This window comes from Carcharodon carcharias, chromosome 20 (genome assembly GCF_017639515.1).
Source record: "Carcharodon carcharias isolate sCarCar2 chromosome 20, sCarCar2.pri, whole genome shotgun sequence".
Taxonomy (NCBI): Eukaryota; Metazoa; Chordata; class Chondrichthyes; order Lamniformes; family Lamnidae; genus Carcharodon; species Carcharodon carcharias.
This window is the reverse complement of record NC_054486.1, coordinates 80,633,813-80,651,731: the sequence shown is the minus strand read 5'-3', so window position 1 is coordinate 80,651,731 and position 17,919 is coordinate 80,633,813.

Here is a 17,919-nt window from a genome sequence, read left to right as displayed (position 1 = left end):
AACTCCAAGGGGTATAGACTCAACCCGTTCAACAATTCTTAATAAGATAAGCCCGCATCCCAATAATGAATTGAGTGAACATTCTCTGTACTGCTTCTTATGCAATTATATTATTTTTCAAATAAGGAGACCAAAACTGTACACAGTATTCCAGATGTGTCATCACCAAGATCCTGTACAGCCGCAGCAAAACGTCCTTACTTTTGTATTCCATTCCCCTGGTAATAAACACCAACATTCCAATTACCTTCCTAATCTGTCATACCTGCAAACTAACTTCTTGTGATTCATGTACCAGGACACCCAAATGCCTCTGTTCCACTGCGTTCTGTAACCTTTCTCTTTAAATAGTACACTGCTTTTCTATTCCTCCTGTCAAAGTGGTCAAAATCACATTTGCCCACATTAAACTCCACCTTCAAAGTTTTTGTCCACTCACCTAACCTATCCATGATCCCTCTGCAGAATCTCTGCCGCCCTTTAACAACTTACTTTCCTACCTATCTTGGTGTTATCAGCACATTTAGTTACCATACTGTAGTGATTGTAAGTAAAACTTTTCATACTGTTTTAGGGATCACATGATTGTATTGATGAATCAGCCTTAAATATGGGAATCTTAGGGGTAAAGCTGTCTCGTCGTGGCCCTGGTTCAAGCATATGCTTCTTCAGGAGCTCTGTAAATAAAGCTAACTGTTTCTAACAAGAAATTTATCTGGTACACATACATTCAGTACATTGACATAGACTGTAAATAGTTGAGGGCCAGAATTGATCCCTGTGGCACTCCACTAGCTACAGTTTGCCAACCTGAAAGAGAGCCACTTATCCCTACTCTCTGCTTTACGTTAGCGAAACAATCCTTTTCCATGCTAATATGTTACCCCCTATACCATGTAATGTTATCTGGTGTAGTAACCTTTGACGTGCCACCTTTTCAAATGTTTTCTGGAAATCCAACTACATCACATTGTTACAACCCCAGATTATGTTAATACTGGACAAGTCAGATCCCTGGGTGAAACCTGGCTTGATAGACCCTAACTTTTTTTTAGAAACCGTGGAGGAAAGTACTGAACAAATTCACAGCAGTCTGCTGATGAGCTTTTAATACAAAAAATAAAATGTTTATTAAAACAAGAATGGTGAACTATATTACACCAGACAAAAAGGTTGGATAGATCTCAATACAAACAGAAGAAGACAATTCAGATTCTCACTATTCCTTTACCGCAGCAATATCTTTACAGACATATAAGCCACTGAAGAGTTATTACTAGTTTGACACAAAGACTTCTTGCTTGGGACTGGCACAGTTGTAAATGGTATTCCTCCAGTGAATTCCTGAGTATTCATTTAGTTCTTCTCACCCAACTCATATCTCTCCCTGAGACACCCAAATACCACACTCACTGTTTCTTCAACTAGAGAGCAAACAAAATGAGTTCCCTAAACTCAGTCTTCCAGTAGCACTTCCACTGAACTGATCACTTTACCGAATTCTATAACTGACTATTCAAACAGCCTCATAGTTTTTCTTATCAGAGATCTTGCATTCCTGTCCTTCCCTCTCTCTGATACACACTGAACTCTCCTTTTTTTCCCTTTTTCTGTCTGTGTCACTTTACCACTATCGCTAGGAAACAGCAAATACATTTTCTATATTGTGTTTTCTTCCCACAGTCAGTGAACTTTCAAGTCCTCTTAACTCATCTTGCTCATAGCAACATCTACAGGTTCCCCTTTATCCTTCTTGCTTGTTACTTCCTCAAAAAATTCTAATGAATTAGTTGAACATGATTTCCCTTTCACAAATGCACATTGACTCTACTTGATCAAACACTGAGCCAGAATTTCGCACTCGTTGTGCACGCACAATTGCAATTGTAGGCGGAAGCACACAGTGACACATGATATCATGCTGACTGGCCAATTAACTGGCAGCCAGCATGAAATGTACACTGATAAAGGCTCAGTGCTGGGGGCAGAGGTCGGGCGCTGAGAGAAGTGAGGGTCCAGGCAGGCGTCTCCAGTGAGCTCCCTGAAGGCTGACAACTGCTGTGGAGCTGCCTTGGGCAGCTGCAGTATTGTTCCAATGAAATTTGAACAAAAATATGTTGCAAGCTCTGTCTGTAATGCACATTTGAGCAACTGACAGCAGAAATCATAACACCTCAACCCTCAAACATCTTCTTTTATTTCATCCCGGCATTTTATCCCAGTCTGGATCGAGTATGAAGCGAAAACGTGAAGGTTGCCTGGCCAATTGGCCCATGCACCAACTATAAAAGCGCACAGGCCATGTAAAAGTCTCTGCTAATTGCCTCCTTAATGGGTTTACTTGCCCGCTTAATTGTCGGCAAGCACACTTCCAACTTCCGCGCATGCCCACCGACCTTAATATGGCGCAACAGCGGGATAAGGTCGGGATGCGTGCCCAACATTATCTTGTATCATTCCACACAAGGTCGGATCGGGCGTGTACCTGCTGGAGCTTTGTAAAATCCTGGCCCGTGCGTTGTGCACAATGGTATAAAAGGTTTTGAGCAAAAATAGAGCTTCTGTGCTCTAGGCAAATGTCACCCTCTTAGCATAAGTGATTGGTTCCTAAGGCTTAATATTAGTAGGTTGCTCTATTTTGAACTAGTACTTATTTTGAATATGTGCACTAAATCAAAGGACTCATGCTTGTATTACAGGACCTACCAAATAAATTAGGAAGTACTGATTTGGTCATTCAAAGTATGTAGATTGTAAGAGGAAGGAAAGACCGAGAGAGCTCGGGAGTCCTGCCATCTCGAGGACTTGGGAAAGCATGAGTTGGCTAACAAGCTGTATAATGAATCTTTACTTCAATACCAGGAGGACATGGAGAGGAGGAGGAAGGGTATCTTTAATCACTTGTTTGGTTTTAAGAAAGAAAAGCATAGGAATCAGAGGTGCACTGACCAAACTAATATTAATGAAAAAAAGAGGGACACATATGGCAGCAACAAAGAGAGTGTTTGAAGACTAGATGTGAGCCATATCCTGCCTACACACAAGTGAACTGCTATTGCACTAATCTGTGGTGGTGGCTTGGTACCTTGGCATGCTTGCACATCCCTGCATTGCTATCATTTGCTCATTTTTGTGTATAAGCCTCACAGAAGGATAGGAGTTGAATTTAGCCACCAGGTAGCTGACTGGTGAAGCACATCGACTGGTTGCCTGGTAGGCCCGTTATGAGGGTTGGCCCACTTTGAGGGTCTGGCCTCGTCACCAAAGGACCAGCGCCCTGCAGGTAGAAAACAAGTGCCTAGGGATGTCCTGCTGACTCCAGGCCATCACAGTTTTGAGTTGCTACACCAACTTCAGATTGGAAGGTGGTAGGTGACATCTGGGGCATTGGATTTTTGGGAGGAGGGTGGCAGTCAATCCTAGTTTGGCAGCAGCCCAGGGTGTCATTGTGGAGCCCAGAGCAGCACTTCTGCTCCCCTAGGCTCTAAAATATTAAACGAAAACTCATCTGCTGCTTGCTGAGACAATGCTGTGTGTGCGTAGTAAATGCTGTACCCAGTACTATTCTAACATAGCAACCAAAGTCCTACTTCCGTTATCAGACCCCTGATTTACACACTGACAGGGTCTTGCTTTATGTATGAACTTCTGGAGTATGTTGCTGGCTGGCCTGGTGGGTGCTGACTCTATGCATGCCTTCAAAAGTGAACTGGGGCAGAGATGGCATCGTGTTGATGGGAAGTGTGTTCTTGATAACACTTAACCCAGGCAATCTCCAAATCTTCCAATTGCCTGAGGGAGATGGAGGGATATTCTCCAGAGTATTTCTTTCCATACTGACCCCAGGTTCTTTTCTCTATTCGTTTGCCTCTCCCAGGAGTTTGTATAGCTGCCGGGAGGTTTGAAATGGATGAGGGGAAGTGTTCATGCTGCCTGACCAGGGTGGGTGTTTCACCCTCTCTTGAAGTTGGAAGATGGATGCTGAGGAGGTATTTGGGTGGCAAGCTTTTCCCTAGCATTTCAGAGGTCCCATTACCCTGTCTCCCAAAGTGGGGCCTGTGAAAATTTACCCCAGAGCGTGTTGAAATGTTTTAACCAAAATCAATATAACATATTGCATTGCGATGAAGTGTGTTGTGATTTCAAAACAGAAACTGCCTCAACTTCTTGAAGATTACCTCAGGAAAGCCTATCACTAAAACAGTTATTTGTAAGAATACTTTTCTTTGCCTTCTAGACAGATCTTGGCATTTGAGATGGAGAATTTAGCATAAATCTCTTTAAAATGACAGTCAATGCTCATTACCTATAAAAAGTAATAATGCGAATGCTACTCTGCTTCAGATACAGGTATACATAGCAAGCCCCTGTACTAGCTGTGGGATTAAGGGATTCGGTGCACTAAGCAGTTAGAGAATCGACAAGGTGATAGTTACAAGGTCTGCTGTTCAAAACATTAACTCGCATTTGCCAACACAGTTGCTATTTTAACAATCGTGTACAACCTTTTGATTCTTAAATTGTGCAAGTGCTAAGCCCCCAAGTCTAAACAGGAGCATTTTTTTTTAATAAATGGAATCCTAGAAATTCTGCAGCAATGTAGAATGCAAACAGTTAAAGTGTATGCATTTGAATATTAATTGGTCAGCTGAGCAAGACATGTTTTATCATAAAATCAATAAACATGATAATGGACTGAATATCATTAGACTCTGCTTCTTCTTAATGAGGACAGATGGAAACTGCACCCACCATATGTTTAACTCAATGTTTATGGGTATACATAGGGATTTCATTTTTAACTAGTCTTCTACTTATTAAACACAGCATTTGTTGCACAAAATGACCATGATGTATATAGGGTGATGATGGATGGTATCTTATGTTTTGCATGATTTCTCTCTGAGAAGGGAAAACATCGGGGATTTTCATTTTTTTGCAGAACATGAGCCTGAAAGTTCCTGAAATACAATCCTGGCAGAAATAGTGACCACCAACGCTGACCTCACTAGAGTTTACAGGGTCAGGGGGAAATCATTTTATTTATCTGTATCCTGCCTATGCACTTGCCACTATGGATGCTTCACAGGGTGACTATCAGCACCATACTTACCATACTTCCCGTAACTCCACGTTCTGCCTGTCAAGTGGGAGGGCGCTAACCTCCACCCGGAGAAACAGTTTCGTATCCATTTGCACAATGTTAAAAATGTAAAGAAAATGTAACTTTCACCTTTTGGGAACCAGGTTTGGCAACAACAGATGGGTTACGCCATCAATCCCCCCAACGTTCTCTCAATATCCACCCAAATTTAGAATCAGCCCCATACATTAGTTTTGCTGCAAAACTTGCCTTGTTTCTGAAACTCAGTCAAATGAAAAACAGAGAATAATTCCAAAGCAAAATGCCATGAATGGTAACATCACCTTTAAAATGAAAAGGACAATAAAATGCATTATGTCTTCACTTGAGAATTAACCTTAAGGTCTTTTTCTTCAACCCACAATGGGTTTCTGGTAGAGAACTGCTCCAGCAAGTTACTTTCCTGCCTGTCAGTGGCAGCAGAAGGGTTTTTGCAATTGCCCATCCTCAGTTAAACTGTTGCCTCTTCACGTCTCACTCAGAATGGATAGGAAGAGTGCACAGAGCATGTACAAACAGCCAGAGATCGGGTGGGCTTTGGCTGAATGCTGCCTTTTAAGTAAGTGGTGGAAGGGGTTTTGGGGACAGCCTTGCAGAAGGATGGGGGGGCGGGGTGCGGTGCTTAGGCAGTGAATCTGGGACAGTGGAAGTCAAGGCCCTCTTTGTAGGGCCCAGAGGAGAACGCCTGCTCCCCCTGGCCTTCCCAATTGGTGCTGGTCTGCCTTCATCTGGTCAAAAAGCCCTAGTGGCTTCATCACTCAGGTCCTGGTTTAAATCAATGGAAAAAATCAGGCGGTTTGTGAAACGGCCTGATGATATTCATCACTTGTTTCAGCCTATCACTTTAGATATATTTCACCCCCATTGTTCTTTCTAGGGGGTTATAACTATCCATTTATGGGTGGGAGGTGCCTCATCCCTCTGTATTTCCCTCTTCTAGAAAAAATACTTATATTTTGCCACACTGACAACTTGGCTCAGTTAATAGCACTCTCTCTGCAGAGTTTGAAGGTTACAGATTTTAACTGTACTCTAGGATTTACCAACACAATCTAACCCAGCACTGTAATGACTAAGTGCTACATTGTCAGATAAGCTATCTAGGGACAGAGGACACGTGAAGCAAAGGCATCTTGCCTAAGATGGCTATTAGAGTACCCATGGCATTATTCACAGCCACATCTCCTTCCTTAGCAACCGTCTCCAGCCACAATTTAAGCTTCTGATGAAAGGTGACAGAGCTGAAATGTTAACTGTGTTTCTCTCACCACAGTTGCTGCCAGACCTCCTGAGTGTTTGCAGCATTTTCTGCTTTTATTCCATTATTCAAAGGCTCTGCTGGCATCCTACCCACCATTTCTCACTGTCAAAAACAGATTACTGGTCATTCATCTCATTGCTGTTGTGCACAAAATAGATGCTGCTGCTGCTTGAAAAACTAATTCATTTTAGGTGAAGCACTTTGAGAGATGTCTGAGAATTGTAATAAAGCACTGCATATATGGAGGAGTTTTTTTTTACACAATAACTCCACAGTGCCTGCAGCAAAAAAGCAGGACTCATTCAGTGCAACACTCATTCATCGAAAAATATCAGAGTTTGAGGTGGACAATGGGGGCTAACTTAAACAACTCCTGAAAATCGGCATAGGGCCTGTGATGGGTGGTCACCTACTCATTGTGATGCAGACAGCATGCTAACTTTGTGCTGTCGGCTGATCAACATGATTGCAGTACACAACCATTGCTAACAATGCTGTTGAGTGGCTGCATGTCTCAGCAGGCATGAACCTACCATCCACACCCACTGCCTACAAACTCATGACTACACTACCCCTCTGTCCAGACTGATGAAACAGGTGGAGGACCCTGTTTTCCGTACTAAAGCAACCCTACAGCTCTGCCTGATTGCATCAGTGCAATGCTCTGGGCATCAATGAAGCAGCTAAAGTGCCTCCCCACCGCCCACACCCACCCCCTCCATCAATTCTCAACTGTTGATTGACCGTTTTTCAGAAAGTTTAATATTATCCCTACTGAATGAAGCATGGGATAGAGACAAGAAACTAAAGGGCAGAAAGAGGGTGTGAGCTTTTGATTTCACAGGTATACTTGTCAAAAACTGCCTGCCGGGTAATCTGTTTCTCAAGACTTTCTTTGCCCCATTTGCAACGCTGCAGGTGTGTGTGTGACATTTTGGATTGGGTAGAATATCTCAGTACAGTGACTTTGACCGCATTTGCAAAATGACCTCATTTGTAATTCCTATTTGCCTCTCAGTGACAAATTATTAGAATATAGAATTGTGCACGCTCCTTCCAAATGTAGTTCTCCCATCGCCAATAGTACTGACTGCTGGTGTAGTTCTCAGGGTCCAGGGGAATGCCCCTGTGCAAACTGTTGACATTATAAATAGCACTCTTTGGTAAATTTTAAACAATTTTATATTTTGTAGTTGATAGGTTTTATTTCTAAAATACAAAAGCAACAAAAGGTAGCATTTGTATTTTCGAAAGACCAACCAGACCCTGCTTCCTCAAGCAATGTCCATTATAAAAGCAGAGTATATACTGTGCTTTAAAACAATAGAGTCATCTTCACTTCCTGAAAGTACACACTGTATCTTAAAATTCTCAGTAATTTTTTAAACCTTACCTGATCTTCAATTACTTAATCTATCACCAACATTAGCCTTACATTTCCCTCCTAAGTGGAAGTGTGAGGTAGATACATTTTTCCTTCTCGAAAGTTTATCCCACCAATAGCTTGTGAAAAAATGACAATACCCATTAGGCACTCAGTGGCAGATTTGAATGTGAGGCTTTGTTCAAACTTCAATCTTCAATCTGTGACCAAAGGAAGATAATTCTTTTAGTCACTGAGCTAAGGACCCTGCACAAAGTGTAAGCAATAATTGACCCATACATTTCCACAGGCATGACAAACGATGCATGGAATGGAGAACTGACAGATAAGAACAGAGATCAAGACTTTTGATGTTCTGGCCTACCTTCAATTTAGCAAGGCAGTAACGTACACACAAAATCCATCATTGCAACCCAGTTATTTTCAAAAGCTTTAGCTTTTACTTGCGCAGGTAAACAGCAGAATAAATTTTACAATCGCATCATAGGTTTATTGGCAAGATAGCAGATCTATGACCTGTGTCTCTGTCCCTTTTATATCAAGTGTAAATCAATGTCAGCAGTAGTGTCATGATGACGAAAAATTGTGACTGAATGAGATCTACCTTTAACTTCACCAACTTACCAAAAAACATACTGAACTGTTTAACGAGGATCCTTTATTTTAAAAGATACAAGAAAAGACACTGACCAAAAGTGGCTGCCACAAGGTACCTGATGTCTGGGGTTCTAAGTTTACTTTTTCTGGAACGTTACTATTTGGTTTGCATTGCAGACCTGCTGACATGTTGCTCATGGAATTTCACACCTGGGGGTGTCAAGGTCCACTTCAAAAGGGGATTCTTGAACAAAAGGTATTAGAAATGCTAAGTGCTAGATTTTAATCAACTGTGATTCTGTCAAGACATTGGGAACTGCTAACCAGCCAGACACCCAACAGACATTTAAACAAAGATAGAAACAAAATACTGTGGATGCTGGAAGTCTGAGGGAGACATATGGACTCAAAACAATAACTCTGTTTCTCTCAGCTCTGAAGAAGAGTCGTATGGACTTGAAATGTTAACTCTATTATTCTCTCCACAGATGCTGCCAGACCTGCTCAGTTTTTCCAGCATTTTCTATTTTTATTTCAGACATTCAAAACCTCCTATGGGGGATGAAATAATCCCATCTCACATTGGATTCTACCATCTTGAAATATGTCAAAAGTTTCTGAGATGAAAGGTCAAAAATGGAATTACCTGTTTGAAAATAATGAGTGCAAGATATGTTAGTCGAATTCCTTCTTGGAATAAACAGACAGGAGGTTTAAGAATTTGTTTTGCCAAGCCAGAAACAGAGAAAAATCAAAGTGATCTGGAAGCACAGCTGAAGGAAACACTAAGGAATCTCTCTATTTCTCTCTCTCTCTGAAGCAAATATTGCCTCTAGCAAAGAGCAGTTCCCTGAACTTCAAGTCAATTCCAGGATTTAAAGGAAGCCTGCTAACTTCAAACAGCTGCAATGTTCAAAAATCTACACCTCAAGCACAAGCAACGGGCTTAAACATATATTCTTTTAATTTATTTGGACCATAACTTTTTCTTAATTCTGAGGTCTGTGTGTGTGAGTTGTTGTGCCGTTTATTATTTTTTCTTGGATCCAGTAACTAACAAACTTATTCTTTCCTTGACTGAAGGAACCTGGTTTAATTGAATCCTTATTAAAAAATAAATACACTTGGATTGGAAAAGGCACTTACAGGCAAAATAAATAAAAAAAACATTTGATAGAAGCAAAATACTGCAGATGCTGGAAGTCTGAAATAATAACAGAAAATGCTGGAAAAAACCTAGCAGATCTGACATCATACATGGAGAGAGAAACAGAGCTAATGTTTTGAGTTTGTTTGACCCTTCTTTTAAATTTATTTTTATTTTTTATCCACTTATTGTCATTTTTATTTTTATTCATTTATTCATTGTTTTAGCCCCTTTTTATCCCTTTTTCTATCCTTTTCCCCCAACCACCACCCCCTCCCCCACCCCACCTCCAAAGGGCCATCTGTTACTTGTTCTATGTTGTTCTTTCACAGAGTGCTGACCCTTGTTCTGCTATTAACACATTCAGCTTTCTTCCCTTTATGCCACTATTAGCACCTTCTTTAGCTCTTTCCACTGCCATTAACACTCTCTTTGTCTTTTTTTCCAAGAAATCTTTGTCAATCTCTCCTTAGTCCCCACCAATCACTGGCCTTCTATCCATCTTCACCTGCTCCACCCCTTAAACAGTATAAATTTCATCACATCTCTACTTCCCTTTAGCACTGAAGAAGGCTCATACAGATTCAAAACATTAACTCTGTTTCTCTCTCCACAGATGCTGTCAGACCTGCTGAGTTTTTCCAGAATTTTCTGTTTATTTTAAAAACCCTTAGTTGTGATCAACCAAGGGAGCTGAATAAAAGGGAGCCAGTTCCCTTCTCCTCACGCAATAGGCACTGGCAAAGGATTAACATGTAAAATGAGACAAGAGTAGTATTGAGAACAGCCCCCCATCCTGGTTTTCTTCTACTGTCACCATAGGCATTCATTTTGAAGAGTGGCCAGAAGAAGTGGGTTTTGCATAACGCACTGAGTCTGAGTCCACTTTCAATGGGACAGTTGATGGTGGGGCTGCCAGAAACAGCAAAATATCTAAAGGCAGATCTTTTTCCCTGCAAGGACATCAGCCCAGGTTTGTCTCGAGGTTTCCTGACTGCTGTTTTTGAATGACCGGCAGAAGACCCCTTAGTCCTGAAAACCTGACAATTTTCCTTAGTGCCTATGGGCAGGTTGCCTATGGGCTGCCCAGTCTTCCTTTCCCACCACCCTTCCACCCAACCTGGCTGACTAGCTGCTGCTTCCTACCAGAAATGGTCAAGAAGCCGACTGATGGCACTCAAATAAGACCGGATGGCTAAAATTTGCCAGCTGTCTGGCAAAATTGCCCGCGTGGGATTACTATTGGACTCCCATGGATGTTAAATTTGGCCCTGGTGGGTTCTGGAGTTTCACAGGCCAGGGCCAGAATTTTATGTTGAACGTGTGGCCTTGCAACTGACCTGGAATCGCGCGAGAAGACGTCGGGCACAAGTCCCGACATCAACGCGCTCGGGCGCAACATTACGGCCATCGAGCGCGCATGGGAGTCGGAAGCTCACCCGCAGATAATTAAGTGGGCAAGTAAGCCCATTAGGGAGCCAGGTGTCAGCAATTTTACCAGGCCCAACCACATTCACAGTTGGCTGGCCGGCCAAACGCCAGACGGCTTTCACATTTTCACTACAAACTACATCCAGGGCGGGATGAAGTGTGCGGTAAATAAAATGAAAGAAGACGTTTGAGGGAAGAAGTGTTATGTAGCCTGCTGTCAGGTGCTTGAATTTACAACATTGTCACAGGTTGCAGCAGTTTATCGATCTCATTTCATTTTTGAATTACTGCAGCTCCCTGGAGGCAGCTCCACAGCAGCTGTCAGCCTTCACGGAGCATCCACCCGCACCCTCACTTTTCTTGGCGTCTGTCCTCTTCCAGCAAATCCACCCCCCCCACCTGCCAACGGCAACGCTGAGCCTGCCAGTTAATCGGCCAGCCAGTGTGAAATCGCAGCTGGCAGTGCATCACAGCGGGAAGCAGGTGTCGCATCCGCTTCCCGACCCGCCAATCTCACATGTCCCACAGGCGCAAGATTCAGGTCCAGGAATCAAGGGCTCACATGTGAATCCCAGGCCTTAGTTCAGAAGCCCTCAGCTTCTGTTAGATTAAGATATCAGGTTAACCTGACAGCAATTTGATTTTGTAACATCCTTCAAAATAGGCCTGGTCACACAGAACAGCTTCAATTACACATGAGGTAGAATTCCCATGGAGTTTTTTGTTTGCTCTCCCACTGTAACATCAGCAGGAAATCATCAGGAATACTGCAGAAATGGTATAGATGGACATTTATGCTGTGTCTTTGGGCTTTCCCATTGAAATATAATTAGGAGTCTCAAATAACACCAAAGGAAAAAATATCGCAGCACTATTTCTGTCTATAGTGGCGACATCGGCTTCTCTCACACACTCGAACTTGTCTCCCTCTGAACTTGCAGCACTCTGTTCTCTCAGGTCCAACCCTAACATCAGCAAACCTGCTGATAAGGGTGGCGCTGATGTTATCTGGTGTTCTGACCTCTAACTAGTAGAGGTTGAATGCCAACTCTCTGACACTATTGCCTACCCCACCTTGGACCATGACCCCACGACTGAAAATTTTACATCTCATTTGGGCACAATTTTTGTCTCATTACTATACACATTTCCTCTCTCTTTGGCTTTTGCATCATGAAATCTTTTGTTAGTTAATCTCTCCTGTCCCTCCACCCAATCACGAGCCTTCCCTTTCGTTCTTCCTGCCGACTATCTTTTCTACTGGTTTAAAGTTCTTACATTTCTACCTTCCTTCAGTTCTGATGAAAAATCATCAACCTGAAATGATAACCCTATCTCTTGCCATAGATGCTGCCTGACCTGCTGAATAGTTCCAGCACTTTGATTTGCTTTTTCATTCAGATTTCCAGCATCTGCAGAATTGTGTTTTGGCATTAGTGAGGGTTTTGGGGGGTGTAGGTTCATATAGGGCATTAAGAAGGGAACCTCAGATTGCTAAAAATGTTAAAAAAAATGGAATCCTAGCTTTTAATTACAGAAGCTGTAGAATATAAAAGTCAAAAGTTAATGATAAACCTACATAAAACCTTAAAAAAGCCATCAGAGTATTGTGTGTAGAACTGAGCTCCACACTACAGGAAGGCTACTCAGGTTTTAAAGTGGGTACAAGGCACATTTATTAGGATGTGGCTGGTATGAAGAAATTGCAAACACAAAGGAAGACTTGAAAAATTGGGTGTTGTTCATTATATATACATCAATTATAGGATAAAACTAAAGATTTGTTTGAAATTATGAAGGAATGGTACAGGATAGATCGAAGGTGATCTGGCAGCATCTGTGGAGAGAGAAACAGAGTTGACAGGGTTTCATCAGAAAGGTCATCAATCTGAAACTTTGGGTGGAATTTTATGTTCCCATGGCAGCAGGTTTGAAGGCAGGGGGCAAGTAAAATCCAATTGATTCCATGCCCATTGCCTGCCCACCTGGCCCTGCTCCCTCCACAATTATACATGGACGGGAGAGCAGTTAGGCAGTCTATCCACCCTTGAACCAATTGAGGCCCTTAAGTAGCTAATTAAGGACTACTTAACATCCTAAATTTGTGTGGTAGGTCTTTTACTGTAGTGGGGAGAGGCCTACGCCATGTGTGAAACCTGGCAGCTTTAACTGCACAGCCTGATGTTGGAAAAGGGCACCCCTCATGTCCTCAGGTCATTTCCCCCATTTCCCCCACTGTTGACCTTTCAAACTGGGATCCCCATGCAGTGTATTGAAAATTGTATTATATGGTTTGTTCACTTGGAGCTACCTAACACACTTGTACCAGCAGAGGGAAGCTACAACAGGAGAAATAAGAGGAAGCCAATGTTTGCTCATTTAGGTATACTAGGGCCAAAATCTTCGGGCTGGTGAGCGAGGGGCAGGGCCCACCCGCCAACACGTGAAATGACACGCAGTGACGTCGGGCATGCGTCCCAACGTCACCACGCATCATTCAGGGTTTCAGTTCAGTGGGTGCGCACCGGAGTCGGCTGCATGCCCACCGAACTGTCAAAGGCCTATTAAGACCATTTAAATAGTAATTGAAATACTTAACGGAGCTGCCTGTCCAACCTTCAGGCAGGCAGGCGAAGAGCCCAGGCGGCCTTCGCATTTATCATGAAACCTCATCGACAGATGGGATGAGGTTTCATGAAGTGTTTATAAATTGAATGAAAGTTTTAATTGAAGTCCATTGACATGTCTCAGACGCTGTCACATGAGGGGACATGTCTTATTAATTTTTCTTTATATTAAAATAAAAAAAATCGAACTTTTGCATGCACCAAAGAGCGCAGGCCCCGACATAGCCTACTCCCCCGCCCGCACAGGGTGCGCTCGGCACTGCCAGGTGCATGTCATGCTGGGCAGGCCTTAACTGGCCGTCCCATGTAAAATGGCAGCGTGCAGCCAATCACGGGTGGCGATTGGCTGTGCACCCACCCGCGCCCGTTCCCACCCAATTCTCCCCTAGGTGTTTCTGGTTGTTTCTATCCTAAGAACTTCGCAATGAAGATGAGGATGATGACAAATAAGCATTGCTTTCAGGTATGAATCTTTTTGGAAGGTTTTGCCTACTCTCTGCAGAGAAAACAGCATTTTGAGTTGCAGATTCAAAAAAACACACTCAGGCTGTTAAATACATATAAGCTTGGATTTCATAAACAGGAGAGCCTGCATTGTGTATGCATACACATTGATCTTGTAAAAATAACCATCCTGATATATAAAAAAATAATCTTGGATCATCACAGACAAGTTTCATCACTGCGTTGCTGATGAATATGACATTGTCTATGCCCAATCTACCACATTTTGATGTGCATTCAGATACATCATCTGTATTCCCACGTTGACAAAAGTGGCTGTGAGGTTTTGAAGACACAGTGGCAGATTTTGCAATCACAAATGACAAAAGGCCTTTCTTCTCCACTATGACAGTGAAGAAATGGAAGACATTTTTGAGACACTTACGCCTGAGCAAAATAATGACTCAGCAAAAAATGCATGAACAAACTACTGCATGCCCAAGTTCAAATCCTGTAAACACTGTTCATCGCTCACATCCAGGAAAACCCCTGCAACACAACAAACAGCAGCCCCACAAACAGAATTGTGACTTGTCCAAACAATGTTTCCACTGTTTTGGTTGTTACCCACGTCACAGAGTGTCCTGTAGCTGGTAAAGAGTGTAAAGCCCATGGGAAACTCAACCACTTTTCTTGTGTTTGTCGTTCAGCAGCAAAATCAACTACCAAGTCCAATACCAACGGAAGGGTGCCACGTACATGTACAACAGCAAAAAGGGGTGAGAGAATGTAGCCATTGCAGAGACAGGAGACCCTGAATATACTTTTGTGCTTTCTTGCTCTCTCTCAAACACAGCAACCAGCCACATGTAACAATGACCATTGGCTGTTTGACGTAAATGATCTCATGGATACACGAACATCTGACAATGTCATGGGAAACAAAACATCAACAAACTTCAGGATCACCCCATTCCCTGCACACTAGGGAATAGTAAAATTTTCCCTTATAGCAGTGGCGAGCCATTGAAAATTCCCAGGACATTTTAAACTCCAACCTCATTCAAAAGCACCAGAACGAAGTCTGTATTTTATGTCATATCTGGGGAATGTGTCATGCTTATCAACTTCCACTCGGCAGCAGATCTGCATGTGATTGCCATTACTTACAATTCTTATGCATATCAACAACATTCTTGAATTGTATGCTGACCAGTATCGGCAAACTGAAAGGTCTTACTTGCAAGTTGCATGTAAACCCTAATGTGCCCTCAGTTGCACATCAATAGTGGTGAATACTATTTCATGTCAGGAATCAGACGGAGAAGGAACTTCAGTGTCTACTTGACCTTGACATTATTGAGAAAGTTGGGGATGAGTCTATCCCTTGGGTTTCACCCATACAAGTCGTCAAGCAACACAAGAACAAGAGCCGCATTAGAACCTATGTTGATATACGGTCACCAAACCTAGCCCTACAATGAGAAAGACGCTTGACACAGACAACCATATCATAGAGAAAGTGCATAGTGCTAAACACTTTGCTAAGTTTTATCTCAGTGCAGGATACCATCAAATTGAGCTTGCAGTATTCTCTACTCACTGTGGACTTTTTCGATACAAGAGGCTCAACTTTGGATTCAATTCAGCAGCTAAGGTATTCCAGCATGGTTAATTCTGCACTTCAAGGACTTCAACGTTGAACATCAGTGATGATAGTCTCATCTATTGTTCCAGTGAAAGTGAACGTGAGACATGCCTGCATGCATGCCTACTATGTCTGCAGAATGTAACCTGACCTTGATCAAAGGCAATGCTTGTTCAATGAAAGCAGAATTTAATTATTTGGTCATGTGCTCAGCGGCAAACAGTGGAAAGTTGAAGCCATTGCAAACACTGCAGATCCTACAAATGTGCAGGAAAGCTGGAATCTGCTACGACTCATCATGTACTGTACTCACTTCAATCTACACTATCTGCCCACCTACATGACCTGACAAGTCGGACTGGACTACATCACACAAACAGGTTGTACACCAGGTCAAACAATGGTTGTCAGCAAGTTGTACATTTGCTTATTTCAGCCCTGAGTAAACCACCCAACCAGTTGAAGGATACAAGCCCGGTTAGCTTAGGTGCAGTTCGCATGTAAAAAGACAAGGCATGGAACCCATCAAGTGTTGCAATAGCAAACAGATTGCTAATACTCATAGAGTAATGCTATTCACTACAGAGAGATGCACTCTCAATCTCATGGGGTTTCTTACATTTTCATCTCTATTTGTATAGAAGGGAGTTTGAAGTCATAATAATCAGAAACCACTAGTAAGCTTGTTCAACAATCAACATAGCAAACATCCTACTCACATACAGCATTGAATGCTCCAACTACAAGAGTACAAGCTCCATGTTGAGCATCAGCAAGCTCCAGCCAGCAGATTATCTTTTGAGACATCTATTGCCAACAGTCAGTCCTAGTAGATGTGAGGAAAAGGTTGCCGAACAACATCTTAATTACGTAAGCATAAATGTGATGCCAAAGTCGCTAAAACCAGCTGACATCAAAGCAACGGCAAAACAAGATATGCCATTGCAACAATGTATGATGGCTATGGAATCACAAAACTGGAAAGACATGATTGAGAGAGAGTCCACAAACACAACAACAAAATCTTCAAAATTCGAAATGAGCTCACCATTACAACCACATCTGATCTTGTGCTATGCAACAACTGAACTGTCATACCACGCTCATTGAGGGATTGTTTTGTAGTTATAGCACACAAAGTTCACCAGGGAACTGTCAAAACTAAACAACTACTTAAGGAAAAGCTATGGTTCCCAGGAATTGACCACATAGAGAACACAAAATCAATGGGAAGAATTCTCCCCCCGTCGGGTGGGGGAAGTGCAGGAGCGGATGCGGGTAGGCGCACCTCCAATCGGTGACCCCCAATCAGGAGCCATTTTATGTTGACGGGCCAATTAAGGCCCGCCCAGAATGATGTTTGCCAGGAAGCGCTATGCACTCCCTGTGCGGGTGGGGTGGGGGGAGGATTCCCTCAGCTGGCAGTGTGCTCTTTTGCGCATGCACGCGAAAGAGTGCACTGATCTCCCTGAGGCTAAGTCCTGCCTTAGGGAGATCGGCTCAGAATTAAAACTTATAACGTAAATGTTTAAAAAATTTCCATAACATGTCCCCTCATGTGACACTGTCACATGAGTTGGGACATATCCATCACTTAAACTCAAACCTTTATTTAAAATTTTAAAACTCTCATGAAACCTCATCCCTCCCGTGGATGAGGTTTCATGCTTTTTCTTAAGCCCGCCAGGGCTCCCGGCCTGCCCGTCAACCCTAAAGGTGGACGGGCAGGTCCATTAATTACGTTAATGACTTTTTAAGTGGCCTCAATTGGTCATTGACAGGTCGGCGGGTGCACAGCTGCTTAGGCTGCACTCCTGCTGACCTGAAAAAGGAGATGAAGCGGGGTGAGGTCAGGAGTTCTGCCCAATGTCATCCCGCGTCATTTTATGCGTCGGCGAGAGGGCCCCGCCCCCCCGCTCACTGACCTAAAGATCCTGCTCAATGTGTTTGCCATGTCAACCAACCACAATGTAAAATCTTTATGACCCTCTCAAGATATCAGAACTGCCTCCAGGACCATGCATTGAGGTTAATATTGATTTCACAGATTTGCCCACCGGTGAACAGATGCTTGTAGTCACTGATGCCTGTAGCAGATTCCCGGTCATAGAAACAGTTATATCAACTTTAATGAAAGCAGCTGTTCCAAAGCTTGACCAGATGTTCTCTTTGTTCGGAATCCCTCAAACAGTGAGAAGTGACAACTGACCCCTTTTCAACGGTAATGAGTTCAATAA